Source organism: Chrysemys picta, chromosome 13 (genome assembly GCF_011386835.1).
Source record: "Chrysemys picta bellii isolate R12L10 chromosome 13, ASM1138683v2, whole genome shotgun sequence".
In the NCBI taxonomy this organism is placed as follows: domain Eukaryota; kingdom Metazoa; phylum Chordata; order Testudines; family Emydidae; genus Chrysemys; species Chrysemys picta.
The window spans coordinates 30224204-30235505 of record NC_088803.1 but is presented as its reverse complement, the minus strand read 5'-3'; the positions used below and the strand labels follow the sequence as shown (position 1 = coordinate 30235505).

General features: G+C 50.1%; 1 protein-coding gene across 15 annotated transcripts in view; it reads left to right on the top strand.

Annotated features, from left to right (window-relative positions):
- Positions 1 to 205: 205 nt before the first annotated feature.
- Positions 206 to 11302, top strand: part of DLGAP4 (DLG associated protein 4) — a 332309-nt gene continuing 321212 nt past the window's right edge. For 5 of the 15 annotated variants that reach the window (XM_065565757.1, XM_065565754.1, XM_065565749.1 and 2 more), the window contains exon 1: positions 206 to 531. The gene's annotated coding sequence lies outside the window, so the exon portion shown is untranslated. The remainder of the gene's footprint in view (positions 532 to 11302) is intronic. The other 10 variants (XM_065565755.1, XM_065565750.1, XM_005295372.5 and 7 more) reach the window with 7 other exon arrangements.

The following is an 11302-nucleotide window of genomic DNA, read 5'->3' as shown; positions in this document are numbered from 1 at the left end:
TTCAAGCAGCCAGTGGCTGGATAATGCAATGTTCAGTGGCAGCTTGGGCCCAGCTCTGCTCCCTGTCCTAGTTTCCTGGTGTAAAATTCCAGAGTCCTCTCGCAGATCCAGGTCTGGTTTTGGGGGCAGCCCTCCTCCTTTTTTTTTTTTTTTTTTTTTTTTTTTTTTTTTTGCATCTCCCCCCCCCTTCTCTGCACTGTACTCTCAAGGGGCTCTCAGCACTGCTGCAGCATCACTAACAACCTCAATACAGGGAAAGCGAGGCGGAAGGCGGGGGGGAAAAAAGCTGAATGAATGGGCATCACATCAGTGCTCGTCATAGGGAGAACGGAGACTGCTGCATAAGGGGGAAAGAGAGGAGGATTCTTTCCAAAAGGGAAGAGGACAAAAAAAAATAAAAAATAAAAAAGGAGAGACCTGCCACAGCCGTTATCCTGGGCTCCAGCCAAAGCTTTCTGTGGGCAAGTGTTACCTGGGCAAGGAATAGCTCCTTTGTGAGCCGCTGCTACTGCCCCCTCCACGGAGAGCCAGGTGAGACCTAAGCTGCCTATTTTTTCATTCCTAGCAAGGGGCATCCTGATGGGGGGTGATGTGATGGAGAAAGCATGCAGGGCCTGGAGACTAAGGGGCTTGTCTCTGCCGGAAGGGGGGTATTGCTTGGGGTAACGAAGCATGTAATAGAGAGATGTCACTGCTATTAACATCTCCCTTTGGAGGAGGCTGGGGGGGAGAAAGGGGGAGCACCCCCCATGCCCCTTCATACAGGATTGCAGGTGGAGATGATTCATAGGCTATTTGCGGGCTGTTTGCTTGGATTGGGATCTAGCCCCAGCCAGTTTTTAGGGCTCTCTAGGGAACTGATCAACTCCTAAGACCTTGAAATGTACCTGCCTGCTCCCCCGGAGTGTCTTGTGTTTGCCAAATTGTGTGTGTGTTGGGGGGGAGGAAGTTGTCATCAAAATGGCATGATCCCTGCACAGCTTTGGTGGTGGGATGATGAGGATTTATTATGCGTCTTTTGCTCTGTACAGTCTGTTGGCTCAGGTTCAAACCCATTGACTTAACCCCAGTCCCTGAAAGCAGGTAGCTGTGTCCACAGGCTGGGAGTCGTTAGTTCTGCTGATGGAAGGAGATGGATGTTGAATAGCCAAGGCTATATTCCTGCATATACTCCTGCTGCATGGCCAAGGCTATATTGCGTAAAGTCATAGCAGGGGCTTTGATTTCTCAATGCGGCTGCAATCAGAGTAGGTAATTGCAGATAGAGAAATGTGCGGCGTAGCGGGAGAACCCCTAGGGTATTTGCCACATGGCAGGAAAGCCTCCTGTACTGTGCCTTCTGCCTGTTCTTCCCCACTGAGCCCGCAAGAAGGCATGAGAACTGCCCTCCATCCTGCTTCAAAGGTCTGAGATGTTTAGGCCTTCTAATGCAGGATAGTAGCGTGCGTGATCAACAATTGAACGTGTATATGTTTACGTGAGAGCAATTGAATGTGTGTGTGCGCGCGCGCGTGCAAATGTGATGGAGCGACTGAGCGTGTGTGAAGCGCGTGTGTGATGAGCAACTGAATGCATAAAGTGTGTGTGTGCATGCGTGCAAACACAATGAGCAGTTGAGTGTGTGCGCAGGAGCATGCCTGTGTCTGCCCACTCCAGATTTCAGGTGCTCTGCTGGCACTGCAAGAGGAGCCCTGAACTCCCCCTCCAGAATGAATCGTGGAGCCGGGGGATGAATTGGGAGAGGAGGTGTTTGAAGCGAGCTCATGCTCCCATGCTTGCGGGGGCTTGGCCGGGGGTAACCTTGGAGCGACGTGACAAGCACGCAGCCCTTCACGGGACTCCCAGCGCGTGCTGGAGTAGGAGGGGAGAGGTGGGGATGGAAAACCTGAAGGAGTGAGACTTAAAGTCTCGAAGGAAACCTGTTCTCTTGAAATGTTTTGAGAGAGGTGGGTGGCGAGCTCCGAGCTAGGCAAAGGCGCAGGGGAATGATGGAAGTACAGAGCTGATACTGCCTGGCCTTGCTTGCTTGCCTGCTTTCTCCTCCCAACGTGCTTGGTTTGCAGGCTGAGTGGAGCGCAGGTTCTCCCGACTGCAGCATGCCATGAGCTCACCATGTGTGCTAGCAGCAGGAACCCAGCTATTGTGTGAAAGCAACTGACAGGGGCAGCAAAAGAGAACAAACTATTTCCTGTCCGCTTCCTTCTCCTGTTTGTTTGATTCTCTTGTATTCTTGTGGCTGGGCTGGATAGCAAACACACGTGCCGTGCCATAAAGGTGCCAGCAGGTGATGCTGTGAGCAAAGTGCTCTCGTGGGCGGGGGAGGTGGGCGGCAAGGTTTGAAGGTGGTCTGAGATGCTCACAATTCCTAGCAGAGGAGGGTATTGGAGTCTAAACCTAAGATGGGTAATGTCTAACCATGGAGTTAGTGTTGGCCGGCATAGACCCAGGATTGCTTTGTGGCCTGTTTGGTGCCCTGCATCCCAACCTCTCTGGGCTCTGTGAAGCTGGAAGAAGGGACCAGGAACTTCAGGGGAGTAAAGTGGATGGACTTGCTGGAAGCAAAGCTCAGCGGGCATCCCTCACCCTGGCGGGAAGGCAGGAAAAAGGGAATTCTCAGTGTAAGAACATGAGCTCCCGACAGAGTCTGAGGCTGCCATCCAAGTGTGGATTTGGGACCAGTTTGGTTCTAAGGGTTTGGGGTTGTGAAGCTGTTGTTTATATTTCAGTGGCACGTAGAAACCCCAGCCAAGCCCCAGGCCGCATTGTGCTAGGTGCAGTGCAAACACAGCAGGAGAAACAGGCATTGCTCCTAAGAGTTTACCATCTAAATCAGAAGACAGACAAAGGCTAGGAGAAAGGAGGTACCTCACTGCCCATTTTGTAACTGGGGAACTCAGGCACCAGGACTTGCCCAGAGTCACACAGAGAGCATGTGACGGAGCCAGGAATTGAACCCAGAGCTCTTGAGTTCCAGTTCAGTCCCTTACCCACCATTCTAAAATGTGACCCAAGTGAAAACAGGGGATTTCACTTCTCACCCCATGGAAGCAAATGGCAAAAACATAAAAGGGAGCTTGCTGGGGAAGCAGCAGGATCAAGTAACCTCAGAATAGTTGCTTAATAATCGCAAATCCTTCTGAAACTGCCTCTCCTGCCATGAAACATGACAACAGCAGAACTAACATACAAGCATCCCTCTGGGAGGACATATGCCAGCTGATCATATAGTCCTGCTGCCGTGAAAGGCCCCTGGGTTAGTTTTTTTTTCTAGTGCTGGCAGGGAAATGGACTGGGTGATGGAAGAGGTCTTTTCCACATCCAGGGCCAGAACCTCAGCTGGTGTAAATCAGAATACTTCCACTGACTTCAATGGAGTTATGTTGATTTACGCCAGTAGAAGATCTGTCCCTTAACTCCCATGGGTGTTTTTGTACACAATGTACCAGACATAGCCGTGAAATGGAGACTTTGAAGTGCTTAAGGAATTAACTAGTTCAGGGTGAAATTCATGCCTGTGCACAGGACTAACGTGAGATTTATGTACCCCTGAATTCCTCCAGACTGTGCTGGCCCCTGTGTACAGGGGTGAATTTCATCCTGGGAGAATAAATTTCCTGTGCACCAAGAAATTGAAACCAAACAAACATTAGGATCAATGTGATAGGCTGATTTGATACCTGAGTGCATTCTGAGCGATGTTTTCTCATGTTAACCCATTGTGCATCTTTGCATATGTGCAAATAACAGCAAAGGGGTTTTGGGAAATGAGCATGAGCGGCCCACACGAATGTGTCTGCAATCGGCTTCTGCTGAGCACTGATTTGATATTGTGGCCTTCCAAGATAAATAGGCAACATTTGGGGCCCGGCTGCATGTGGCATTCTGCTTTCCCGGCGTGCATGGAACTTCCACTGGCACCGGCATGAGGCAAGCAGGAGACTGAAATGAAGATGTCTTCGAGGAACGTTTTCACCACAACTTGCCTTTGCAGATGTGTGTGTGCAGAGTTTAGCTGCACAGGGCTCACGCAGGCGCCATTGGCCTGTGCTTAGTGGTGTCAGCCATAGGGACCGTAGCACCTGTTCTCCACATGCTCATGCTGACTTCGTATTTGCTTTTTGGGTGCTATTCAAGATGTTGACTTTGATCTATAAATTCTGCATGGTTTCTGTTCTAACTGCCTTGAAGACCAGCTCTGTCCCCAGACACCATTACTGCCGCTCTAGTCAGTGGAAGTGGTTTGGTTAACTGCCCCATAGTGAAATATCGGTGGGCTCAGGGCAGGGTGTTTTCAATAGATAGCCCTTAACTTAGGGTTTTCTCCCCTTGATGACCTGTTGACCTTCTCAACATGGTGTAAAGTGCATTTATTCACTTAGGGCAAGACTGTGTAGATGACCCTACTCGTGAGTAAAGGTGTCATGGTCTGACCCTCAGGCTTTTGCCAGAAGAAGCTGGGGTGAGCAAAGGGAGCTATTTTGAGTAGGGAGCACATGATCAACTGGAGCATTGATGCAAATAAAGATGTAACTACTCTGGATATCGCTGTTTGTGCTGGAGTCCAGGTAAACTCTAAATATGAGCCCCATTTCGAGGTGCTGTGTGCTCACGAAAGTGAGTAACGCAGAATGTAAAGCCTTGTTTAAAACAAATTCTTGGTTTGTACGCTTTCAAATGGCTCCTGTCACATATTCCTGTTCAGCTGATTGATCCTAGGAATCCATTGGCTGCTGCATCCAAACCGTGACATTTTGCAGCGCGTTTATTTGCATTTCATGCTTTGTAAATGCTTCCCACTGTCTTATTTTGAAGCTCAGCTGGGTGCCTCCATGGATACAATCTCTGGTTACTAGACTGAGAGAATGTTAGCAAAACCTAATGAACTTCATGTGTGGCTTTGTATTATAGTTTGCATCCAGAAGAAAACAAACATAAGGCCCATATCTGAACTCTGACTCATCCGGATGCTACTCAAGGTTCGTCTACACTTTTAAAATGCAACAGCGGCCTCTGTAGCACTTCTGTGTAGATCTACCTACGCCGATGGGAAGGATTCTCCCATCGGCGTAGGTAATCCAGCTCCCGGAAAGGCGGTAGCTAGGTTGATGGAAGAATTCTTCTGTCAAGCTAGCGCTGTCTACACTGGGACTTAGTTGACTTAACTACACTGCTCAGGAGTGTGTATTTTTCACACCTCTTAGTGATGTGGTTAAACTGACCTAATTTTCTAGGGTAGACCAAGCTTTAGGGAAAGCTCCCAATGGATCAGACCCTGAGGTTTGGACTCTGCTTTTACTCAGACAAGCTTCCATTGAGCTCTCACTGACTTCAAGGGGAGTTGGTTTAAGCATGGAACGTAGGCTGATGGCCCGTTTGTTTCAATGGGAGTTTTCCCTGAGTAAGGGCTATAGGGCTAGGCTCACAGTGACTCCCTAGGAAACAGTTGCTGAGAGAGTAAATTACGGCATCCAGAATTATTGCAGGAGAAGTCTGGCTCCTCTAGGTCTGATTCTCTGTGTGAACTTGCAGAGAGCTCCAAAATAGCCTCTGGCCATACATTTATCTCGGGATGTCCCAGGTGAGGCACTAAATGGAATTTCTCCTGTATTTCCTGGGTTACCAAGATGCCTCTGTATGTAGCGTATGGCTTTCTGATCCTTCAAAGAGTCCCTCCTCATCTTCTATAAACCTTGATGCCATGCATCTCAACTGTCCCACATTTTGAGGGGCACCACTTCTCTTGGTCCCAAAGCTATGAGAGTGATTATTCATTCTATGTGAATCCAATGTCCCACTCACACCTACCATTGCAAATTAGTGATATTAGAATAAAGACTCTTGAAACTGAGCTTATGGAAAGAGTTATCCCCCTGCAGGAAGTTTTCTGCTGTAATAATACTTGTGTTTCGTTCATGATGGATCTTTGTCATGCAGCACATCCCAAACGTGGGCCTTGGCAGGGATGCTCGGAGCATTGTAGCTGAAACATGTTAGCAGAAGCTTTCCTGCTTTTTATTTATACGTTAAGGGCAGGATTATCAAAAGCACTGGGCACCTGTTTAACTCTGCTCGCATTGACATCAAGGGGAAAATGCCCAGTGAGAGCCAGGCTAGGCCAGCACTGAGTGCTTTTGAAAACCCCATCTGTAGAGTGTGCAATAAAAATAAAAAATGCCTTGGCCATTACTCTCAACATGTCTTGGCAAGGTGAGTGCTACTCACACCATCTCCCTGGGGAGATGACACTGGATGGTGGTAATGGTGGCTCTGATACTTCTTCCCTCTATTTACAAAGCGCAGAGATGGCAGCTGGTACGTGCACAGGCAGATCTGCCCCCACGGCTTGTAACATTCTGCATGAGCCCCTGTTCACCTGTTTATTTGTATTTACCCTCACAGATGGGCGGGGGCGGGGGTAACGTGTTTGAGAAATGCTCCCTCTCCATCTCCCAAGCCTCAGTGTATTTGTCTCCAGCAGCAGCTCATGTTTGTAAGTACACTTGGTAAAGGAGCACGCGCTGGAGCCCATCTGGTTCATCGCATTCAGTATCCTTCCTTTGACAGTGGCCAAACAATAGCTGATGTTTTGGAGGAAAGAAGCCTCCCCTCCGTCACAGCATTGCACGTGGCCATTGTGCCATGCCAAATGAGTGAGAAGAGTTTCCTCCTGACCTCTGCAGGGGACTCTCTGCTCCCAGCATAGGCTGGGGGTGGGGGAGGATTATGAGAGTAAGGCTGTTTTCTGATGTCTGAGCTCCATGGTTCTGGAGGCAGTGGGCCTAACACTTTGCTGTTACACCGGTGTAAATCTGCACTGGTGTCACTGCAGTTGGATTTATTCCAGTGTAACTGAAAGCAGAATGTTTCCTTGTGACTTCCTGGGTCTTCTAAGATGCCTTTGAATAAGGAGCATTTATAGGAAAGAATCCATCCTCCCTGCCTGTGACCGTCTTGGCCTTGATTTCCCCTGCCCACTTTCCTGCCCTGGAAGTGGCCTAGCTGTGAAAATCGCTAGGAGAACTCTGCTGTGCTTGATTTAGTATCCAGGTCACATCCTTGCTTTTCTTCCGGTGAAGGAACTGTACCGTGAGCTCCAAAGCCATTACATGCTTCTCCCCTCCTGTGATAACACTGTCCTGACTTTTATGTAGTGCTTTTGAAAGCAATGAATTACATCCCACGAGGGTACGGTGAGCTGAGGGACATGTACGAATTACATACCTCCATGCTCTGCGGAGAAGGACAGGCTGTTACAAGAGCTGTGACTGCGAGCAATATCCACATGGCCCCATCAACTTGGGCAGTGATACAGATTAGACACAGAGCAGCAGGGACACTATCAGCCAATAGCACCCTTGTTGGTCCCTTTATCACCCATCTGAACGGGGAAGTTGTCTCCTTATTGAATGCATTTGGAGGGTCCCAGCAGTTGATGGCACGTGTAACTATTGCATCATTGTTCCCCACCCTGACCTCACGTGTTCAGCATGGGCTAGCGCCACCTTTCCATGTTTCCCTTGGAGGTAGTATTCTCCCAGGCTCCCATCCACTCTGAGGAAAGCCTGGCCCCGCTCCTCAGGACTGCAGTGGAACAGAGAAAGGGGAGCTCTCGCTGCTCAATGGGCTCCCCCCTCCTAACCCCGCTCCCTGTGCCGGGAGGTGAGGGTGATATGGTGGGTCAGTTCAGGTTGGATAAGCAGCATCAAGACACTTAGCCTGCTGCTTATTCTGGACATTCAGATTGGTCTGGAAAATCTCGCGAGTTGTTTCTCAGGAGTTTCTTAGTATCACTGGGTTATTGTGACTAAACCAACTAGCCCATCCCTACTTGGGAATATTCATACGCCAACCAGGAAACCTGGCAGCCATGGAACTTGGAATGAGAACCCTCTGCTCTTCCCAGAGGAGTCTTGCTTTGCACTAAGTCAGCCTCTAGGATGGATGTGTCTTCTTCCCCTGAGGGTGTCTGCATAGCCAGCTAGCCAGGCCAGCACCACGGCCACCTAGGAAATACCCCAACTAGCTTGTAATGGTTCCCACCATCTCTTCTCCGCCCTCACTCCTACCACAGTGAGTCCTGCCCCTGCCTCCCCCCCAGTTACACAGTCCTTGGCCTCAGCTCTTGTTTGATTCCCTTGTTTCGCTTTCAGCCGGAGCTGAAAACAGCCAGGTGGCTGCTCACAGAATGGTTGTCTCATCCTGAAGCAGCCTTTCTGCAATTCATACTCATGAGATCTCCTGACCAATGGGAGTGACCCAGGACATCCCGTTAGCTTGGGCTGACCCTGAGCTTTGGGGAAGCGTCCACATTTCTGGTTGCTTATCTAAACCCCATGGAGACTACCAGCGCTGCAGAACCTGTGCTTGGCAAGCCTGGCTCCTGCCATCTCTCTCAGCAAAGCAGCACCCCAGGAGATATTTATAGGTTCACTAATGTTATTCCCCTGCCAAGCTATTACTGAAATAGGCTCTGAGTGTGTCATAGGAGAGAGGATTTTAATGGCACAGTTTCTTTACCGGGGGAATGGAATTTACACTTCCTTGCTAACTAGTTCTCTAATCCAACTAATCTTTTCCATGGGCTGACACTAGAAAGGCTTGGAGAGAAAGGATGGTCCCGTGGTTAGGGTGCTAGCTTGGGATGTGGAAGAGCCTGTGTGACCTTGGGCCATTCACTGTGTGTCTCCACTGCAATCTCGGGTAGGCTGCAGTGCCCAGTTTGGCCCTGAAGCTTTCTCCCTTCAGCATGAACTAGCAACGTGAGTATGTACCCAGGGCAGGCTTGCACAGCCTCTCCCCCTGCGTCTTCTCTGCTATTTTTAGTTGTGCTAGCTAGATTAAAGCTAGCCTGCCCCTCTGATTGCAGTGCAGACACACCCCGAGTCTCTCCGTGACTGCTCTCCATGGGGATAATAGCATTGCCCTACCTCACTGGATAAATAGGATAAAGAGTGAGGTGCTCCGATACGGTGGTGATGGGGGCCATATAAGTTCCTAAGAGAGTTTTTCAGGGACTAGGCAGAGCACAGCAATCTATGGCAACTGGGTTTTTAACTGCCATTCGGCTGGACACCTTTGCTCCTAACTGGCTGGTCCCTTCCCTTTGTGGAGTGAGATGCTTATTCAACCAGCTGTGCTAGGGTGGAGTGACTAGGAGGGCCTTGACACCTTCCACAGTTATCCCGGAGTCCTAGCTGCTCTTGCACACACTGTTTGCTAGTGGGTTTGATCGGGGATTGGGGGTATCACTCCTGGCGCAGTTGCTGACTAGTTATGAGACTTTGGTCAAGTGACTGCAACTTGCTGGGCCTCAGTTTCCTAGTCTGTAAAATGGGGATATTGACCCGCCTCTCTGGAGTGACTTGAGTAGCACTGGTTGGGAAGTTTTCGTTGAGACATTTTTTCATTGAAACTGAAACTGTGCATGGGAAAGGGTCGGTGCAACAAATTGCTCATTCCAAAAAAACGGCTGCGACAGGATCAGCACTTCTTTTTCAGTGTCCCCTTTTGATATTTTTGAAACACAAAATCTTGTTTTCTTTATTCAAAATGACTTTTTTTGTTCCAAAATTTAAGCTAATTGTGGTACCCAAAAACCCAAGGGTTGAAATCAAAACGGGACATTTTGATTGACCGCAGCTGGATTTTTTTTTTCTGATTGACTCTGTGAGAACGTCTTGGGGATTTCAGCTCTTTGTCCTGATTTGGGATGGGAAAATTTTCTAAATCTCAAAAAGTTTCCCAGGACTGGAACATCATTTCCTACCCAGCTCTAGTTTTGAGACCTATTGTTTGTGCAGCATTTGGAGCTCCCTGGAGGGGAAGGTGCACAGTGTTTGTACAAAGGCAGGCCTGGCTTTGCTGCTATACCCAGCCTCAAGGTATTTACATTGTCACGGCTCATGGCTCTTTGCAGCTCTCACCTCACCTCTGGTCCCCTTCTCTCCTGTTGCCATGAGCCATAGGACTGAGATGAGTCTGGATCCAGGTGACAAACCGAGTGTTTCATCTCCAAAGGCAGAGTGGGGTGGAACCGAGAGGGGGAAGACCGTGGCCAGAGGAGGGAGCAGGGCTTGTCTATGCTGGGGAATGCCCCGTGTTGCTAACACGATGTAAAACATGACCGTGCTCAGTGCAGACAGGGAGGCTAGTGTGTAGAATCCTGCGGGCTGGCCGTGACTAATCTGCGGGTGGGTGGGCCCAGCCATGGCCAGCTACCACCATTTCAAACACAGCAATCATTCTCTACAGCGAGTGTGCACTGGGGCCCTTTCCCAGGGCAGAGCAGCCCGAGGGACTGTCTGGTTTCGTTACATACCGAGCACAGCGGGGTTCTGACCTGCCATGGGGCTTCCTGGGGCTCCAGTAACACAAGTAGTAAATCCGAAGAGCAGGTGGAGCAGTGCGGAGACTCACTTTGTGACGCCTTCCTGGTCTGCATGCTCCGAAGCTCCCTCTCCCACACCACAGAGGGACGGACACATGGAATGCCCTCGCCAGGCTGTGTAGCTTTAAGGCATTGGGATAGTGGAGCTTGAACGGCACAATAGGCCCTCTCAACAGAGGTCAGATGGAGATGGGGGAATGAAATGGAAGCATTTCTGGTGACAAGCCAGGAGCCCTTCCTTCCACCTCTGATCACTCTGCCTTGCTCCTCCATGTAGCTGAGAGGAGCCGGAGAGGGACGCTGTCTCCTTTGAGCCTGGCTGCTGCTTCAATGTTTCCCCCTCCCCCCACAGGAGATGCACAGGTGTGATGCAAACTCCTGCTCCCTCCCATCTGTAGTGCCTCCACTCCCTCTGCCTGCACCACACGCCTTCCAATTGCTCTCTGCCAGCAGCTGCTGAGTGATGGGCTCACTCACTCCCTGCCTCCCAGCACCCAGTCCTGTTAGCATCGCTTATCAACGTGGCAGCCAACAACTTTGGAGGCAGATTGAAAACTGGGAATGGATGTGCTAAAGAAAAATGTCCTTCCCACGCAGCCCGGCCTGTCTTCCTCCCCCAGCCAGCGCTCATGTTTGGGAGCTGAGTGCTGGCGTTTCTGGCTCCGAGGGAATGCTAGGGAGCAAATGCAAGGCAGATGGGGCCATCTGAAGACTGAAAGATGGGTGACAGTGGGGACTGGTGGGCTCAGGGAACTGGGAAAGAGCTATGGAGCCTGTAGCTCTAGGGGAGGGGTTCCCTGACTTGCACGTGGTGCAGGCACCAGTTTAATGGCTGATTGTCTCCTGGAGACCGATCCTCCCATTTGGGGTTGGGCAGGCTCCCCCTCCCCTCCCGGGTGTGCCTTTTTCAGCTGC